This window comes from Notamacropus eugenii, chromosome 3 (assembly GCF_028372415.1).
Source record: "Notamacropus eugenii isolate mMacEug1 chromosome 3, mMacEug1.pri_v2, whole genome shotgun sequence".
NCBI classification, from domain to species: domain Eukaryota; kingdom Metazoa; phylum Chordata; class Mammalia; order Diprotodontia; family Macropodidae; genus Notamacropus; species Notamacropus eugenii.
The window spans coordinates 160,058,347-160,079,103 of record NC_092874.1 but is presented as its reverse complement, the minus strand read 5'-3'; the positions used below and the strand labels follow the sequence as shown (position 1 = coordinate 160,079,103).

The 20,757-nt window shown below is 35.3% G+C and overlaps 1 protein-coding gene across 8 annotated transcripts in view; it reads left to right on the top strand.

Moving 5' to 3' along the window:
• Window positions 1-20,757, top strand: part of CACNA2D1 (calcium voltage-gated channel auxiliary subunit alpha2delta 1) — a 691,308-nt gene that overhangs the window by 2,392 nt on the left and 668,159 nt on the right. The gene's annotated exons all lie outside the window — the stretch shown is intronic.

The following is a 20,757-nucleotide window of genomic DNA, read 5'->3' as shown; positions in this document are numbered from 1 at the left end:
CGGTTGGGGGCTGTCACCAAATCTGGTTTCTGAAGGGAAGACTAAAAGAGTTATTTACAGGGCCGTTTGCATTTTTTTTTCTTCTCATTGTCACTAAACTAAGACGGCTTGTAAATGATAAGCCTACCGTTTACTGTGGTAATATGGCTTTTAAAGGTAGCCAGATTCTCATTGAAGCTGTAGGAATGAATAATTTCCTATACTTTCACGAGAAACATTATAAAATCTTAGGGAGATAATTTCATATACTTATATACAAATAGCTATACATATATGTGCACCTACACATCATCATTCGCATTTATGGTAAAGTGCACTGAATAACCTAACAGGCATTTTGGGAAGCATTTATTTTAGTTCCTGAAACTGGGTTACAGCTACCACCAGTAGGTAATTTTAAGTGGATGACTCACTTTAATGCATTTTACATAACAAAAACAAAGCCAAAGGTAGCCTTCTCTTTCCTGGTATTTTGTGTTATAAAGGATTTGCTGTCCTTTGCTGGCTTAGTGCTGAAGACTTGAGGGTTTTTTTGGTTTTTGTTTTTAGTAGATAGAACTCCTGTCTTTTCACCAATTGGGACTTTTTGGAGGAGTTATTAATAGATTCAGTTCCCAGTCTTTGTTGCATTAGATGTCAGTGGAGGAATATAGAGAATTCGCACACTAAAGAATGAGTGTAACACCAATACTGTTTTGTTTTTCTTTGATCAAATAATGTAAAAAAAAAAAAAAGTCTCTTCTTAGAGCGCCTTCTGCAATAAGAATTGCTTCCGCACACTTAATGTTGCAGAAAATAAATAAATAAAGTGTGATAATTGGCAAGATATCCAGGTGGTGACACTGCATGTTAAGGAAAGGCAGAGTTAGCCAAATAATGATGCCAAACTATTTACATCAGATTCAGATTCTCATTTCTATTTCTGTCAGGAGGGTGACCTATAAAGTGAGTACTTAAGTGAATTGCTTACAGTTTACAAATTGTGAGCTCTTGTCCCATATAAAGTTACAATTCTTTCAAATGTAGTTATCTCCAAAGTGCCTTGACTTTACATTTTCTTGACTTGAGCAACGTTTTGTGCCCCTGGTTTTTGAAACTGACAGTATTCATTTATAGTTCTTAAAAACATTTTAATAGAAATACCTTACTAGTTATAAAATTATTGGTATTTAAAAAATTCAAGTGGAAAAAATTTCCCCTTGAAAAAAATTGCAGGATCAACTTCGTGAAAATGTATCCATAGGCAAATATTAAATTGCAAGTCCTTCCTGCATTAGAGTAATTTGTAATAAATGTTTTTCTTAAACTGAAACAATTAATTGATTTTCAGTGGTCCAAAACTGAAACACGCACAACTACCTGTTCACCAAGAAGATTTTGGCGTAGCTTCGTAAGATATAGCAGAGACATAAAAGGAGATGTTGCTGTTCCTTTATTTTAAATAGAGTTCAATGATTTTTTTTTTTTTTACTACTAGTGGAGATAACATACAAATGATAAAATTCACAATTATCCAGATATGGGATTCCAGAATGAATTATGTCAGAAGTAAGAGAATAAGCAGCGATTTGTACTGACTAGGGGAAGAAGGAGATACAATTTTCAATTACTCAAAGATGAGATTTCAGAATAAATTACTTCCAAAATATAATTATAACCAGTACTGAGTAGGGGAAGAGGGGGAATGGTCCTCAGAAGGTGAAATTTACACTCTCTTTGACAGGATATTTATTTGAAAAGTTGGTGCTATACATGCTTGATCAGAGGCTGCAATATTAGATCTCCTCTCCCTCCCTCCCCCCAGCCAGGCTCAATTTATGATCAAACTTCATGAAACAGAGAATAAGGCATGATGATTTCTGTAATATATTCTTGTCTACTTGCTGTTTCCTACATCCTCTGTCTGCATTTAGAAAATATGATTAGGATAGGTTATTTGGGTAAGTTTAACATCTAGTGTATACATTATATCCTTTTAAAATTAATTTAAATGTTGTAATCTTTACTGAATGCAAATAAAATGCTTTCATATTTCAGAAAATTAACATTAAAATTGGTGCTCCTTTGCAGACAAAAAGGAATTCTGATGTTTCCATTTAGTATTTAATAGCTTTCTTATTATTTTTGGCTAAAATAAGATAAGCCTAAATATCCTAACAATGTTCCACTAGGGATTGTCTTAGAGTGAGATGTGAGATGTAGTGATTGCATACTTGGCCTTTGCTAGGAGCCTACATTTTTTAAAGCAGCTTCCAGAGTAAGGAGCCATCTCTTAGTTTTAGAAACAGTTTGTTAGAGCATCTGCTCCAACACGCCAGATTTAAAATGCAAAATATCAACACACCCTATTATACTAATGCACTTAAGTAAAGGCCTCTCTCTTTGATTTCTTAGTGTGGTGTTCTAGCCACCCCACTATATATGTTTCTCAAAAGCTTTCCATTTATATTTATAGCTCAGTGTCATGTAAAGCCTTTCCTCCTACATCATGCCTTATTTCTTAGGCAGTCCTTCAAAAATGCCATTGTATCAAATATCATTCATGACATAGCTATTGATATTTGGGGATTGTCTGATATGGCTGAGTCTGTGTGGAGAAAATTTTAAATCAGCACCTGTAAGTGGAATCTATAAAAGAATAATTTCTGCCTTAAACATCCAAGACATAACATCTGAAAATAATAGGACAATTTTTGTTGGTAGGACATGGCATGGGAAAAATTTTTGTTAATGTATCATTCCTGATGTGAACTCCGTTCTCATCAGTGTTTAGCAATGGTTATTCGCATTATAGTCATCTTAAACTGTGCTTCTTGTGGCTCAAGAGGCAAAATGTAGATAAGGAAAGTTGAAGGTATACTGTATTCCTAAATTTCTTTTGTCACTTGTCTTTCCCATCAGCTGTTCTCGAAAATGTCTAAAGCTACAGGTGATTAAAACTTGCAACAGAGTTGCTTTTTTTTTTTAAATGGCCTTGTAAATTTGAATGCAGTCACATGTGTACCACTATACATGCACCTTTGCATTCGAATGTGTTGGAAATATGTTGGCATTCTTGTTGGACACGCACAAATGCGATTTGGAAAAGTACAGAAAAGACAAGTTAGGAAGAAAGAGCTACGCTCAAATGAATTTGTATACTTTGATATCTTTCTTCTATTACTATATATATATATATATATATATATATATATATATATATATATATATATTCTCCTCAAAAGTGGCATTAGCTAGATGAAAAAGACCAAGATATATATGTTTAAATTAAATTAAATTAAATTAAATTAAAGCCTATTTTTTGTTAAGCAATTTAATGTAATGTCCTGACATCCGAAAAGATACATTAGACTATAATCAGGAAGGACAATTAACGCTTTTTCTGTTTGAATGAAAAATAAATGTTGTTTAACATCTTTTATTGGTATTTCCCAAACTTCAAATCAAGAAAAAAGGTGAAATAATAAAAATGCCCTGCTTGTTTTCTTTCTGAGATGCGGCCAAAGCATAAAATGTGCAAGCTTTGTATCACACACAAAGTATGATATTTAACCTGTGCATGATTTTAAATAGCATTCATTTCTAATTCAGTTGGGAAAATATTGCTCAAAATTCTCAAATTAAGAGTATATCTTTCTTTTAACATAAAGATACTTAAGGCTTTCTCTTTTTTTGAATGTATTTATTATTTGAATATGTCCAAATTTTTTAAATACCTCAGATTAAAACAGCGTGGACATACTGATTTTCAATGGGTTAAAAATTGTATTTGTTTGCTTATCTATTACAGATTTGTAAGAACACCCATACATGCATATAGACACAAATATATTAATGTTTACATACATACATGTAAAACAATGTGACATGTATGTAATACATATCATGATCTATATGTATTTAACATGTGAATGCATGTTAAATATATAAATTCTGCCACTGGGATGGTATTTTCAAAGCAAGAGTTTGTATCTCATATCTTAGGAAATAGCCTATGACTTTCAGTAATGATGGCCTTTTATCATTTGGAACAAGGATTTGTTACTGTCTTTATTGAAAGTAAACACACACAAAAACATGCTTTTAAACCCTTAAGCTCTGGGAGCTAATTGTATTCTTACAACTTTATAATGCTCTAGGACTATTCACTGCACAGAGTCCAAACTGCTTGCAAGTCTTCCATTGTAGTTGTTCTCTTTCTTGACAAATGGCTATGAAATTTTAATTCAGTAAGAAAGTGAATATATATGTATATAATTTTTATGCTCTTTAGTGCTTTCAGATGTCTAAATGTTTCTCATAACATGCAGTGCCATGGTGAACAACAAACTATATTGCTGTGGTGCTATAGTATATATGATGGGTGTTCCCTAGAGTACAGCAAAAAGGCAGCGGGTTTTAATAGGAATTGATATGTGCTGTTATGTTCAATTCGGCTTTTTACCATCTTTCTTCCAAAGATTTTAAATATTAATGACATAGGCCTATTGAGACAAAACATAATTGGTAAATTAAATAACCCTGACTTTATTGTATGTAAATGTGTGTGTATACATATATGTACACATACATGTTCAAATGTGTATTATTTTTATACATCAGCTTATTATCATTCCTTTTTAAGAGTATTTGCTTTTTTTTTTCTAGTATGCAAATACCTTGATAGGCAGGATCTTTTTGCTCATAAAATGTTCACGTTGTTAAGTATAGTTTATAACAGTTACATATGTATGTCATGACATGGTGGTTTTATGTAAGGAAATTTAATAGTTCTTATTTTCTTCAGTGCAATATTTACAAGACAAAAATATTTAAAATGACTCTATTGGTATAGGGAAAATATACTTTTAAATATAATTTTGGCATGCTTTTTGGAAAGGCAAAAGAAAACCTTTTTTGATCTTGAAATATTCATGCTATATTTTTAAATCCCTGTATGGTAAATAAATGTAATTCAATTAAAGATATTTACTTCTATTTTCAGAAGATAAACACATTTGGCAATGTATTGTAGCATTTCAAACAACAAAGGACTAGTTTTCCCACAAGAAAAATGTATACATTTACATGTTTTTGTCATTTTTAATATATTTTATACAGTTATAATTACATATCCCTTAAATATAGTTCTATAATTTAGCATATATATGCTTGTATGTTATCTGTCTTCTCACCATTTTCCAGAGGATGAAGGAATCTTGCTGTTGGTGTTTTCATTTTTTCCCCTATTTATTTATTTAGAGACTAACAAGTGTATGGAAAAGATTGACATTGTGGGACCAACAAATCAGCACACTTTTACACTTAATTACAGTAATTCAAAATTGGGCTGTTCTATATGAAGCAGTGCTTGAAATACTCTTTGAATATGGATATGGAATATTTCTGGTTAAATGTTATTCTAACACTTGCTTCTGCTGAATTTCTCTGCTACCATATGCTTCTGTTGAATTTTATCATCAGTTTGCATTTTTAATTGTGGAACTTTAAAATACAGAACCAGTTAAGCATTAAAATAAAAGTGCCGAAATTTGATGGGTATTTACTATTCTGGAACCTGAACTGTGTTTGAGAAAAGTATCATATTTTTGAAATGTGGTCATTTATGAACCACTTTGAGGTATTCCCTTTAAATACCTTTACTGAAATAGCACATTGGCCTTCCAGTCACAGCTAAAAACGATACTTGAGCATTCACTTGTCCTCTCACTCTTTTGAAATGTAATTTATTGATGTAAGGTATAACCATTGAAGACTAGAGAAAAAAATCCTTTTCTTCAAGACTGCATGTTCATGGGTCTTAATTTCAAAGATTTCCTCATTACAATTCTACCAATTTCTTTTTCAATGGCTTTTCCAGTATCACAACACTTTGAGCTATATTGAAATCCTTATATTAGTTATTTTTCATTGATAAGTAAATCAGCACTCTGTAAGAAAAAAGAAATTCAAACCAGTAAGACTATTGATTAAAGGTTTTTGTGCCTGCAGATCCTTGTATGTAACATCTAGATTTAGGGAGAGAAACAGAAAAGGTTAGAAAAGCCTATGAAATTTATTTTTACCCTATTAAAAGCTCATAAACTAAAGATCAGAGGAGGGAAATGTTATTTGGCAGGATCATGTGGAAATAGAATAATAAAATGAAAATCTACATGAATCCTGGGCGAATTCCTTGCTTTGAAAAATAATTAAAAGTTTTGGCAAAGGTAGGGATAATGTTGAGTTGTGAGAGGGTCAAGGAAAGTAACCCCAATATTAAAGAGGAAGATAATAGCTGACATTTATACGATGCTTTAAGGCTCTCAAGACACTCTATGTACATGCTCATAACAGCCCTTGGAGGTAGATATTATAGGCAACGTTCTCATTTTACTTATGAGCCTAAGACAGGGGTAATGCTTTGCTCACGAAGTTTGTGTTGGGTCTACAATTAAAAAGAAACATTCAAGTTAATATTCAGTTAATATTCAGTTCCCAAGGCCCTAGTTCTCTGGATTCCAAATTTACATTGAAAAGCAAAAATGATAAAATGGTTCAAATTCCAGAATACAAAAGGACTTCAGTATTACCGTTTTCACAAAATCCTGGGAAAGTGATTTGTTAGATTAAAATATTAGAAAAATATATCACAAAAAGCTAGATAAAGTGCTAGCAGCCCAGAAAAAAAAAATGCTGTGGTGGGAAATTTGCTCTTCTATATTTCATGAAATGTCTCTAAAGCTAATACTTACAAGGCAAGTGGAACTCTGGGAAAGAAGCTTAAAACCATGCCAACCGTGTTCTATTTGAGATGTTCTAAAAACAAGAATGCGGCATATTTATTTATTTATTAAAATTACCCTCCCCCCAAAGACCTCACAACTGCAAATACAAATAAAACTTAAAAAACAAAACCCTAAACGTAAGCAAGAAATTCCAAAGTATAGCAGCATGATATAGTAGGCTGTAGAATGGAGTGAACCATTGAGCAGCATGATATAGTAGGCTGTAGAATGGAGTGAACCATTGCAATTTGCTGGATAACTTCTGGGGTGCTATACTCTCAAGCAGGATTTTACAGGGACTCAAGATGAAAAATGCTAATTGCTGAGATTGGAAGGTCTCTGGGATTCCTAGAGTTAAACATGAAGGAGGGATTCCAGGAAAGATGCTCAGTCTTATCTGAACACTTCCACCTTTCTCTTTAGCCCTTCATATCTCTTCTCAAGGTGTCAGTTTGGGAAGGCTTATAATTTCTCTCTGTCTCTACTTTTCCCTCTGACTTTCTGTCTCTCTAACGCTGTCTCTATGTCTGTCTGTTTCTATGTCTCTGTCTCTTTCCCTCTTAATTAGGCAAGAGGTTTCTGCTTCTGGGGGTTGCAAGAAAAGATTCTTCAGGTAGCTCAACCGTTTGAAATCAAGAATTCACAAGGCCAAAAGTGTGTCACAAGTAATAATAAGACTAGGGTTTATTATTGACTTTTCTTTGTCTAGTTACAACCCTTGTCATGTGGCTTTTATTCTTTCTCTTTTTTGTAATGGAGATTTAACCACCGCGTGGATGTTATTGAGGACTGGTGAGTATAGTTTGTAGAATGCTGTCATAGTACAGCAAAAAGAGCGTATAATTACTAGAAAGATACAGTAAAGCAAACTAGTCTGACAGTTGTGTGATTTAACATCATCTTAATATAATCTCCTTTTAGTAAAGGTATGACTTACAGTCCTGAAATAAATATTAATCAAGAGAATGAATTAACACACAAGCGCATTTTTGAATGACAGAATATGCTTGGCAAAAGAATAAAACACCAATAAGTAGGAAGGATCACGCTATAGAAGATTTCTCTGGTTAGTCTGGAAATAAGGCCTTTGAATCTCTTGAAAGGTCAAGGCTTTGGTATCAATGACTCTTAGTATTGCTGCAATTTCAGCAGTCCCAAATTTCAAGGTTGTTTACATGAATGGTTGCTATCACAACCGATAAACAATAGACCTAAAGAATAACCTTGATCTCTGATACTACCAGAAATTGGTTCAAATGGGTATATTAAGATGAGGTTTGTGGCTTGAAATAGAAGATGAAAGATAGAGGGTAAAACCTTTTATTTCTCTTTGCGACATGATTTTTTATTTATTTACTATCTCCCTGTATGGTGCTACTTTGACTATTCCAAAGCAGGTCTTTGCGAATGGTGAACATTGGCTTTGTTGTTGTTTAGTTTTCAGTCTTATCCAGCTCTTTGTGACCCTGTTTGGAGTTTTCTTGGCAAAGATACTGGCTTCTCTGGGTCATCTTACAGATGAGGAAACTGAGGCAAGCAGGATTTATGACTTGCCCAGGGTCACATAGCTGGTAAGTGTCTGAGGCCAGATTTGAACTCGGGAAGATGAGTCTTCCTGACTCCAGGCCCAGTGCTCTATGCACTATGGCACTAACTGCCATGTAAACTATCTAAGTGTGTATTACCACACTCATCACTATTAGCTTTCTTTATATAACATACAAATGACAACTTATGTAGTACAGATTTTGTTACACCATTCTGTAGACAAGGCAAATGAAGTTCCAAGGAATTAACTGATAACTTGACTTTTATCATAAAGACCAGAGGTAGTCACAGTTGAAATCCAGATGTTGAAATAAGCCTACTGCCTTCCACATTCACTCTTTACTGAGATTAACATTAACAGCGACAGAATCCATAATGTCTTCCATATATGAAGCTTTTTCATACTGATCATCAGCAGGGCAGAAGTTTTGAGTTGTTCCAGTAATGAAGATAAGTTAGGAGTGTTTTATACTCATCTTTTGTAGAGGGTACATTCTACTGCCCTAAGACTCTAGTAGAATATAAGCTTATTGAGAGCAGGCATAATTGAATTATCTTGATTTCTTCCAGTGCCTACCACAATGCAGCCGTAGTAGATGCTTCACGTTTGCTATTGAATCCACACTCCCTCATCTCTTTTACCTTATGAAAAAATACGGGGTATGCATATGTGATGGCCAATGTCAGTATTACAATCTGGAACAGAGCAGAATTCAAATATTGTGCTGGAGAAGGATATGATAATTCTTCACGTACGAAGATCAAATTGATGATCTTATCTCTGTAAACTGGAGTATTAAACTCCATGCAACTACTTTGGCAACTGGAAAGCTAGGAGAGGGGAAGGCTGAGCATTTCTAAAAGAGTATCTTAGAGTATATTTAGCCATTCTACTGAGGGAATAAAAGGGAATGAAGACAGATATCCTGGCTGCTAGAATAAGCCTCAATTTCCAAATCCAGAACAGTAGCACTAGCCTAAAAACAATGAAAAAAATAACTCTTCAGCATTTCAGTTTAGGTCTCTCCTAAATCTACACAGTTGATAGCGTATGGCAAAGTGCTTAACTGTTTTTAAGAAGTCATAACCTAAATGCTAGCAGTTTTTATTCCTCAAATGAGAATTTCTTTCTTGCTTTGAAACATGATATTTAAAAATTAATAAACCGTCCTGTTGACAACATGATCCGAAAGGCTGATCATCAGAATACCCCGTATGGTGAATAGTTAAAACTAATAGAATTAAAAAAAAATCCAAAGCATGAGTTAGCTATTTTTTTTTTTTTTTTAGTTATCAAGAGTGGCTAGAAAAAGAAAAGGTCTCATTTGCTTCTAGAATATTAGTCACATTCCTTTAACCCATTCCTTTTAATCTACAAAATCAAGGCAACAGATAAACACTGTTCATCCAGGGTGGGCGTGCCATAGTTTAATAAAATTGTGTCTTAAGTACTTGGCTTGGGGGTTGGGGGAGAGATATTTCAGACTATAAATTAATACCATGACTAATAAGTATTTCTTGATGATAAGAAGTGAAAGAACTAGTTTTCAAGTGCCAGAAATAAGCTTCTCCATGGCAATCACTTTGACATTCTCTACAGAAGGAAATGTGTAAAATCTTTATGATGCTGTCACTTTCAAAAGCTACTCCTCCTTGCCAAGGCATTATATTAGAGTTGGTTTTAATTTGCTTCTGCAGAAGTGTGAGGATATTCAAAGGAGGGAGCTGTGTGAAGCCTCAGGAGCATGTGCACAATGGAGCATGCAGAGATTGCTTTAAATTAAACACCCTGGATGCATGGCTGTCAGTGGAAACACCTGATTTTCCTGTCGATATAAATGTAGAGATCAGAATTAATTCACATGGAGCAGTTCTTTATTGCAATGTGTTCCTGTGTGTGTATACTCACAGGCTAAGTCCCTGGGGATTGAGACATTAGTGTCAAGGCCTTGCCTGCCTGGATAATTGTATAAAATAAAATTTATATTAATGCCTGATAGTGAGAGAATATACATAGGGGAATGGTCACATATCACAGAGCAAACCATGCATGATAATTAGACAAGGTCATTCTTCTCCTTGAGTTATTAGCTTTGACACAACTTGTCTGTCTGGTGTCTAGGAGTCAGCTGGGTCTCTGAGGGTAAATGACCATGACAAAGGTGTCATTGAAGTTTAGCAAGCCCTGATTTGGCTTCCTGTGATAGACCCTGGCCCTTCTTCAGCCTTTGGCAAGTGAGTCATCCTCTCCGATTCTGTTTTTTGCAAATACATGAGACATTAAGCAGAATTTGGTATTCTAGAGTCAATGAGTAGCTGCTCAGAGCTGTGACTTGCTCAGAGATCTAATCATTTGGAACTGCCTGTCTGTGTTCATCCTTCTTTGAAGAAGACGATAACATCAGAGAAATGATGACATGACTAGCACTTGACTTTGTTTTGAGTAAGGGAGGGCTGTGCAGGTCACCAGCCTCACTTTCCCCTCCTGAGCCATCTGGGTCCAGTGACCAGATATTCATCAGGATGACTAGAGATGGCCCAGGATGCAACGGTAGACCTTGACCCTTTTAGGTTGACATTTTCAGGTACTCACTTAGAGGAAGGTAACTCCCATTGAGTGAATAGGCCTTTTTAAGAAGTAGTCAGGGAATTGCCCTTTTAATGAACAAAAAAACGAATAACTAAATCAACAGAAACTGTTACTTAGTGATAATCACTCTAAGCCAGTCATTAAGTGGAGCTGGGCAGGGACCTATTGTTGTCCAGCCCAAGGGCTTCACAGTGTAGTGGAGAATGTGTGCTGTGGTGGAAGGGGACAGTACATCTTCAGGGATTATTTGGAAAAATCCTTCCAGCTTTCAATCCTGTCATCCTGTGTTCTTCCATGTTTCACTGCATTGGAGAGGGTAGGGTGGCAGAGAAAGCAATTCTAGGGCCATTTAGTCTAATCTGTACTTGGTCAAGAATTTCTTCTTCAATCTTCCCAGTAAATGGTCATCTTTCCACGGCTTGAAGAGGTTTAGTGAGAGGAAATCTGCTTTGTCCCAAGGCAGCCCATCCCACTTTGGATAGTACTAATAATACCTAGCATTTTAAAAAATGCATGTATAGACATGTGTATAGATATATATGTATATGTGTGTATATATGTGTGTGTATATAAAACATATGTATATATAACATATACATATATACATGCACATATTATATATATAAAATTTCCTTTTTTGTTTCGTCTTCCCTTACCAGAATTTAAGCTCTTGAAGGTTTGATGTTGTTGTTCTGTGATGTCTAACTCTATGGGATCCTATAGACATTGTTCATGAGATTTTCTTGACAGAGATGCTGAAATGGTTTAACATTTCCTTCTCCATTGTGTCTCAATTTTACAGATGAGGAACTGAGGCACATAGGGTTAACTGACTTGCTAAGGTGTCTTCCTGACTCCAGGCTGTCTCTATCCACTGGACTACCTAGGGTACCCCTTCAGTGTTGTACTTGAGAATAGGGACTGTCTTTTTTTTTGGCTTGGATATATATACCTGGTGCTTAGCACAATGTCTGGCACATAATAAGGGCTTAATAAATGCTTATTTGTTTGTTCATACCAAGCTTTAATCTTTCTCTCTGCAGCTTCTAACTGTTGCTATTGCTTCAAATCTCATTCCACTTTCTCAGAAAGCACTTTAGATAATCTGATGGTACAGTTATCCCTTCCATATCACGACTTACCCGATTCTAGTTTTGATATATCATGGGTCAACATAAGAAAATGGGAATTTGGGGGGAATTTTGCCAGAGCTGTAGATGACATGCAAAGGTCAGAAGGCAACACAGAAAAAATTTAGAAACTCAGAAATGCATAAAATATAATATTTTATAATGTCAACATATTTTATCTTCTAATACCATAATAATTCAGACTTCTTTTCTCTGGTACGAAGGGAGGGGCAAAAAATTATATGCAGATTTTCCAGATTGTGGGGTTGCTGTGCACATTACCCTGGGGATGTGGAAGGGATAACTGCATTCTCTTTCCAAGGCTTTATGCTGCCAAGCTACGTAGTGCATTCAGAAGTGGGGGTGGGAACAAGGGTGGCACTGAATGTTCCCTTCTCCACTCATGTAGCTTCTACCCTACTTAGGTTCTCATCATCTTTAGCTTAGACTGTTGAGTCCAAGTCCAACCCTCAGACACTTACTAGCTGTGTGACCCTGGATAAGACACTTAACCTCTGTTTGCCTTTGTTTCCTCCACTGTAAAGTGGAGGTCATCATAGCAACTCCCTCTCACGGTTGTCATGAAGGGAGGTGAAAAGTGTGTGAATGGGGAATAAAGGATATCTACATGGAGGCATGGAAGAGGGTAAAGAATGTTTGTTTTTGTCTTTGTGTCATGGGGATCTGCTAGGCATAGCATGGTACCTGTCACATAGTAGATGTATTTAATAAAAGACTGGTTGAGCTGAATTGAATTGATGACCACAATATGCAGTATACATTGTGCAGGGGATCTTTGTATTCCACATCTTCTGAACCTGAGGGAGACTTCAGACCACTTGCTGCCTTGATGTCCTCCTCACCCCTGAAACAAAAAGACTATTCTGGCCTAGACTGTGAAGCAAGGTCAGAACCCTACCAAAGTATTATTTGGAAGTCTACAACAGTAGTCTCTAACTCAAATATAAACAAATCCCTGCAACTGCATATTGACTTACAAAAGCCATAAATTAACTTTACTATATTTTGAGAAGCAACTAGATGGTACAGTGGATAGAGTGCTGGGCTAGGAATGACATCCATGAGTTTAAATCTGGCCCCAGAAACTTAACTAGCTGTGTGAACCTGGGCAAGTCACTTAACCATGTTTGCCTCAGTTTCTCATCTATAAAATGAGCTGGAGAAGGAAATGGCAAACCTCTCCAGTATCTTTGCCAAAAAAACCCCAAAATGTTGTCACAAAGGGTTGGACATGTTTGAAATGAAACCATCAAACATACTATGTTTTTCTTCATTTGTTAAACACTTCCCAATTACATATTAATCTTGTTCAGACCCCATTTGGGAGTTTTATGTTTCAAGTTTGACACCTTTGGTCTAGAAGACTCAAGAGAATTCTTATATGCTGGGGTCCTATATAGATATTCCAGTTTACTTAGAGACAAGGAGTCTATGCAATATTAAGATTTTGTTTACTGGTCTCAAAATATCTCATGTTTCTCTTTTCAAGAAGTCAGTGTTCCTGGGGAGACATCTGTAAATATTTTTATATTTAATGTTGAAAATGGAAAGATCTCAAGTCACCGCTGATGCCCTGGGATGCCTTCTACCCAGAGTAATACATCAGAGCCACAGCCAACCTATGAATCTCTGTGTCCAGGCTGCTGTTACAGGTGTAGATGCTATGGACCAGGAAAAAAAATGTTCTCTAGTTTGGTGATGCCAGTTGCCTGTGGCTGCAGACCTTTGGAAAATATGTGAAGTGGCCACATATATCTGGACTTGGGGTTTACAGGTTTCTTTATTATAAATGATTTTTAACATTAAATGGATACTATATTTTAGTCACATGGTATATAATGCCCAGCAAGTAATAGGTAAGGACTTCATAAATGCTTATTGAATATAATTTAGTTGACAAGGGCCTTCCTAAGCAGAAGGAGGGTAGGATGTTAACCTCTAACTTGTTCAAAATGCATGGGAACCCAAGAGATGACTGTGGTGGGAACAGGAAGTTAATTAAGTTCCATGCATTCCATATTTTTTCTTTAGCAAGATGTATGGGCTGAGGGTACAAAAAAAAGTGGGGGCCGTTAATATGTTTCCAACTTTCCAGGCTTCTGATATGTTGTTTGAAGTTTGGAGGATAGGTTAACAGAAATTCACCTGTGAAGCAAAACATTTCCTCTAGTATTTTGTGGAATGTAGTCTGATTAGGCTATTTTCTTTTATTCCCATACTTTACCACCTCTGGCTTTTGTCCTTTTCCAGTACTATTCAGAAGTAGCTAGGTGACTCAGTGGACTGAAAGCTGGAACTGGTGTCAGGAAGGCCTGAGTTCAAATCCAGCCTCAGATACTTATTAACTATGATTCCCTGGGGAAGTCACTTAATCCTGTTTGCCTCAGTTTCCTTATCTGTAAAATAAGCTGTAAAAGAAAATGGCAAACCATATCAATATGCTTGACAAATAACCCTATGGCTATAGTACTGACATGCTATGGTCCAGAGATCAAGAAGAGTTGGACACAACTAAATGACTCAAGGACAGCAACAGTGTTATTCAATTCAGCCCCTGCCATGGAAGGGTCACTGCTTTGTGGCACTTGGGGGTAAGAAGTGTAATACTTTCTTGTAAAAACATTCATCCTGGTGGCATCTTATAGGCAGGAGCTCTTTTTGTCATTCAGTCATGTTAGTAATGTCTGACTCTCCATGACCCCATTTTCCTATGTCCTTCTCCAGCTCATTTTACAGGTAAAGAAACTGAAGCAAATAGGGTTCAGTGACTTGCCCAGGGTCACACAGCTAGAGTGTCTTAGGCCAGACTAGATTCTATGAAGATGAGTCTTCCTGATTCCAACCTCTCTGCTCTATCTACTATGCCAACAAGGTGCTTCATGGTAGGAGCTCTTTGCGTTAATATATTCCCCTTCTTTCCTGACCCCTTTTTCTTTTCTTTTCTTTTTTTTACTCCATTTTGCATTCCCTTGAAAACTTTATCCACTTGCTTTTGTGTTGCTTTTAAAACTTCCATCCAGCTACCCTTTAACTTTATGGCCAACAAAAATCTCCTGCCCCTTTGTTTCCTAGACATTTGAGGATTCTGGTCTTGTTGAATGCAATATTCTCATAAGAAAGTGAGATTAATTCTTGTTTGGCTTTTAGGTTAGTATTTTCATTTCATGTCCTTGAAGTCAGGAACTAGAAAGTATAAGTTCTGAATTCGAAAAATCATTTTTCCTACACACATAAAGAGTTGAAGCATTGTGTGGCACTTCTATGTACTGCAGCATATAGTCCTATCACTTTACTTCCTGCTGTCTGACAGAAGATCACGTTGGCATATTTCTAGAGAAATCACTGAGTTGTAGTTCTTCTGGATGTAGTGGAATTATTCTCAATGATCCAATGTCATGTAATTAACTTGGCCTTCTGACAGAAGTCTCAGATGTCCTTGATTAAAAGTAGCCTGGAAAATATGGAGAAATAAAACATTTCCTTATGGGAGTTGTTGAGAAATGTTTAGTATTCTTTAGAAAAGTTTTATGAGGAAGAATACTTTAACACCATGTAATTACTAATCATTATCCCATATATATTCTAGAAGGATGTTTTCTTTTAGATAGGCATCAAATGCCTCCCCTCACCCCCATCCCCAAGCCTCTTCCTAGAACAACCTCTTTTCTCTCTTACAGTTGTTTTATTGTAAAGTGATCTAAAAATTATATTTGACTTTTTAAAACATATTTACATTAATTTGCAAGAAGTAGTTAATTCTAAAGTATCCCACAAAAATGAGACTCTTAACTGATTCGTCTGCCTCCTTCTTTGTATCAAAATGCAAAAAGAAATTGGAGTGACAATTCAGTCCATTTCCCTCTTCCCGGGTAAGATTACACTTAAACCATATCAGATCCATGCTATAAAAAGGAGACTCCTATATTTCTCCTAATTTTGCATACCAATGCTCTCATAATTAGTTAAAAAGTTCTTTGTATACAGCAAATCGCAGTGCAATTTCATCTTTTGCCTTCAACAGAAATGTAGAATACATATGAATTGACTTACTGAAATCTAACAACTAGAGAATTTAGATGTTTCTCAATTAAAATTCCAATTCCTTTAATTGAGATCCTCTAGATCTGGTAATTATTCTCCTATGCCAAAAATATCTTCCAAATTCTTTTTCATCTCTCATCTATACAAATAGTATTCATATGCCCTGAATTCATTGAAGCAGTTGTAGTATGCAAGGGAAAGGTAACCTGGTGCAGGCATGGGGATGGGATTTATTGTGAGTAGACTAGCCTATAATACTCTAAAACCTGTTTTTCTTTTCCTGAAGAAAAAATAGACAAAATCCTTCAAGTTTTGAAGATACAGATATGTGTTGAAATAACCAGGACTAGCCTTCCCAAATTCAAAAGTGGGCTTTGCTTTCATCAATCACCATTTCTTTACTCTGTGGTCTTTTTCTTCCTTTATTTCCAATGTCCAATATTTCCTTTCAATCATTTCCTTGATCAAAATCTTCTCAGATCCTTCCTTTACACTATATAGTATTAGTATCCAATAATAGTCTCACATGTTATGCCTCTCTATACTTTAGACTAATAAGACAAAATTTTAATTAGAATAGGATAATAGCTCTAGCCAGAAGAAACCTTAGAGTTAATCTAGTGTAGGGAAGCTGTGACCTTGGTCGTGTGTGACCTTCTAGGTCCTTAAGTGCAGCCTTTTGACTGAATCCAAATTTTATGGAACCAAATAAATGTGACCTTTTGATTGAATCCACTTCTGTAAAATTTGGATTCAGTCAAAAGACCACACTTAAGGACCTAGAAGGCCACAGGTTCCTGATCTAATGCAATTCCCTCAATTTACAGATGAGGATACTGAAGACCAAAGAAGTTGTGACTTGCTCAAGGATTGATTTAATTATTATCATCAGCTATTTAACAGAGGATTGCGTTCTTTTGCAAAGGGATCTTCCCAGTGTCCTCAAACTTTGTCCTAGAAATAACTTCCCATTTTAAAAAAAGAAAAAAAAATCAAATTGAAACCATTACATATAATATTTGTACCATTTTCCCCATACTCAGCCCCAGCTGCTATCCTAGTAAAAGCAGGGGAGCCTAGACCATAGGAAATAAGTAGTCATGTTGCTTTGCTTGTCCAAGGGAACTGAAATGTTATTTTTAATTTTGGGGGAAAAAAAAAAAACAAAAACCAGTGCAATTGCTTGCTTCAGTCAAAAATAAAATGAATACTTAATAAATTTTAATGATTACCAAATTGATAAATTCTGCCCAGTGTTTAAAAAAAGAACTTTGAAAGTATAGAATAGGTGGTGGCCCAAATTAGCATCCAAAGACCTAGTTTGGAATCTCATTTTAATCGTTTATTTTATGATGTGGAAAGTCCCTTCAAATTTTTCTAATCTGTAAAATGGGGTGATAATAGCCATCTGTCCTAATAATCTATCCATTTGCCTACCTAACAAGCTTTGTGAGAATCTGATGAAAGTGCATAGTAGATGAATTGCTTGTATACCATAAAACTACCTAGATTTCATACATGATTTGAATACTATTATTTAAACATGTACTTTGACTTAAAGATAGTATGATATTTTGATTTTAAGTCAGACATTCAACTTAATTGCTATGAGCTGAATTTCCACCCTTCAGTGTTATGAGGTTGCCTAATTCAATCAGATTTTTGTGTGTTCTTGTGAACAATTTTCCTCATCCGCTCTATTCTTACAGATACTTTTTCTTTGGATAGCAATTATTTTGAATTTCTGTTTTCACACTTAGGAACCCCACTGAACAGAGCTGGGTTGAAATGAATGATGTTCCTTGTCTTTGATGAACATATAGAATGTTTGCAATTACGTGCTGCCAGCCACACATGAAGTTGTACAAGAGTCGAATTGCCATGGCTTCTGTTTTAAAGAATTAAGATGGAAACATATCGATTTTTTTTCTTTTAGATCACCTTGAAAATGCTTGTTTATGCATTATTGTAGGTGGATTTTTAACCCCACAATTTTATATTTTTCCTTAACATTTGTTTCTTGTGCCCGATTGTCACAATAGCAAGTGCCATGGTGATAATGAAGCATTTATACAATACAAATTGTCACCTTTGATCTTGGAAAGCTTAGACTCTGACAGGGCTAAGGAAGACAACAATATTTGAAATGCTATAGGCCATCCAAGCATCTCTAATATATTTAAATAGACACCAAATACACAGTGATTTTGTTGGTGTGAGAGCTCTATCTACCAATAAAGATGGTGACCATTGACTACAACTGAAGTTTTAGAGAGCAGTTTAAAGCTTTCTCATCCATCACATAACTGATACCAAAGATGGCATGTGAACCTATGCTTCATGTCCAGCAATCTGTCCTTTACAATGCATTACTGCTTTTATGCTTAAATCTACTTAGTGTGAAATACTAAAAAGGAATGGAAATTTAATATCTTCTTCACTTAAATTTATGGTAAGTAGTACATATCTGCAATCAATAAAACATGTCAAAGAATCGGGTGTGCCTTTACCCACAGTTCAAGGCCCATAGAAACAGTAGAGTTCTGTCCTTTTGTAGGCCTAACATGAACAGTGATTTCACATTGGAATCTACTGCTAGAATGTGTTTGGATTTTCTGAAAATCTTATTCTAGTTCATTTTTTCTTCGATTTGGCAGAGGATTTTGGGGACAACTTTCATCTCTGTTTTGCCAACCAAGATCTTAAAGATATGTAATGAGTTTGCCTAATACAGGATGATAGACATTAAGACACATCATGATTCTGATACTGCAACGTTATCTGTGCATTATTGTTAAGTGTCCTTATGCAAATGCAAGTGTTTTTTATGTACTCCTGCCAAACAATGACTTTAAAGATTTATACAGTGACTCTTAGACAGTTGAGGTAAACTAGTCAGATCAATGAGCCCTCCCACTGACTTCTAACATAATTGTTTCATCTTTCAATAAGGCCTCTGACAGCTAATTGAATTCAGCTGAACCTTTTCTACAGACTTCCCTTCTCCTTGGTAATGGACACAATGCAAATCAGATCGACATGACTATCAACGTGGCTGACCATATTCTCATGCAACTCAAACCGTTTATGTTTTCTAAGTGATTTTCATAACCTTCTTAATGAACTCTCTTGGTAATACATTTTCTTCTACTTTTCATGAATATTACCTGACACAAAAATGACAGCTGGTGTACTTGTGTTGTGATCTGAATGTCCCCTGTGATTAGCAGAATGTCCCATTTAAAACATGATGTGGCCATATATCTCAAGATATTATCTCAATATTAAGAAATAGAAAACAAAATATCTTCCTTATTATTATAATCAAATATCTTATCTATTCACTTTTAGATAACTTTGGAAATAGTGTCAACCATGATCTTTTCCATTCTTTTTAGAACTGTTCCCACTTCAAGATGTCTTAAACAACAGTATTCAAGTGCCTTCAAAATTCTGCCCCCCCCCATAGTAGGGATTTTCTCTGATTGCATCCAGCTATTCTTCCTGACATGATTGTCTCACCTGTCATTTCTAACTTCCATTTCCCATAAAGCTCATCAGGAACTAGACTTAATACTCAACGGTCCTTGCTCAACTTCATTTGATAAGAATATTGGAGGAATTAACCATTATGAAACACACACTTGGTGCCACACATTGTGTTAGGTGTTGGAAAACTTGTAAATCTGCATTGTTTTGTATCTATTTTCTTTACAATTTCATGTGTAAATCTTCTTTGAAAGATGGAACTTAACTGGGACTCATAATAAAACTTCTGCATGATTAAAGCAGAGATATCTATATTACCCCCAAATCACAGAGGATTCTTTTACAATGTCCAAATGGAAGAGGGATTTTCTGTAGATGACTCACCAGATGATTCTGTTTGAAATTGACATCCTACTTTTAATGTAAAGGGAGCTACAGAGCACTAGAGGGCCTTTTAATTTAGATCCATAGCCATTCAACAGAGATGTTCTCATCAATCCACAGAGGAAAAACTATGCTGATAAAGAATACATGTTTCCCAGACTATGAAATAAAATTTGGTGGACAGCCCATTGAATTAGTCCTTCAATATACATATTATGAGCAGTCACTGCAGAAAGACAATGAACTTGACCTAGAATTAAATAAAAGGAAAAACTCTGGGTGGATCTCATTTGGTAAATTGTGGTGTACTTTGTTATGGTCCCAAGCTGCTTCTTTACTGCCATCAAAAAAACACATCTTTAGTTTCACCATTTTACAGTTGATATCCTAGGTCATAAATTATGAAACACTACGATCTTAGAAGAATCAAAATTTAAGTTGACTAAAAGGACACAGAAATGTACAGTGCGTATATGTGAACCAAAAGTGCCAAAGGGTATCAGACAGTTATAAAAAAGGACATTTATGAGTATGAAAATATGCCAATGATATAGCAAGAGGGAGTATTGGTTGTCAGAGTTTTAGACTGATATCTACAAAATATTAAAACTGTGGGTTCATTGGGAGGATTCTATATTATAGATTTATAGAATATTATGAATAATAATTGCATAGAATGAAAAGGTATTAGTTGAATCTGTAACAATAGAGGAAATACTCATATCAACAAGACTGTAAATATATGTGAGGAGTAGAGTTCAGATGCCAGGTGCCAAAGAAACTCTGA